Source organism: Equus quagga, chromosome 1 (genome assembly GCF_021613505.1).
Source record: "Equus quagga isolate Etosha38 chromosome 1, UCLA_HA_Equagga_1.0, whole genome shotgun sequence".
NCBI classification, from domain to species: Eukaryota; Metazoa; Chordata; class Mammalia; order Perissodactyla; family Equidae; genus Equus; species Equus quagga.
The window spans coordinates 82235077-82235568 of NC_060267.1; positions in this window are offsets into that span (position 1 = coordinate 82235077).

The window sequence follows — 492 nt, forward strand, 5'->3', positions numbered from 1 at the left end:
CCTTAGGGGACACTGAGAACTGTGAGCTTAACTCTGGGAAAGGCTGCAGCGAGCAGCTGCCCTGGAAAGGTGAATGCATTCACAGGGAGAGCAGTCAGAGCCGGAGCCTTCTAAGCCGAGGAGGATTAGAAGGGAGATCTGGGAGGAGGGGGTCATGTGGGGTCGGGGAGGCAGCTGAGTGTGCTTCACTCACTTGTTTTTGTTGGCAGGACGGGCCTGTATAAAGTGGGAGAGTTTTGCATATGTGTGTTATTGTTTGTGCGCTGTGGTTTCTGAAGGTTTTATGTATCTAAGAAACTTAGATCTTTTTATCTGTACATCTCTGGGGAGTTCAGAGGTTTTTTTTTTTTTTTTTTTAGTTGTTAGAGTGGGGAGGGAAAATTAGGATTTTTATTTTTGTAGGAGTTGTAGATCTGCATGTGGTGCTTGGGTTTTGTGTTTCTAGAGAGTTGCCCAGTGAAAATTACTCCCTCTTGCCCCGCCCGGTGCACT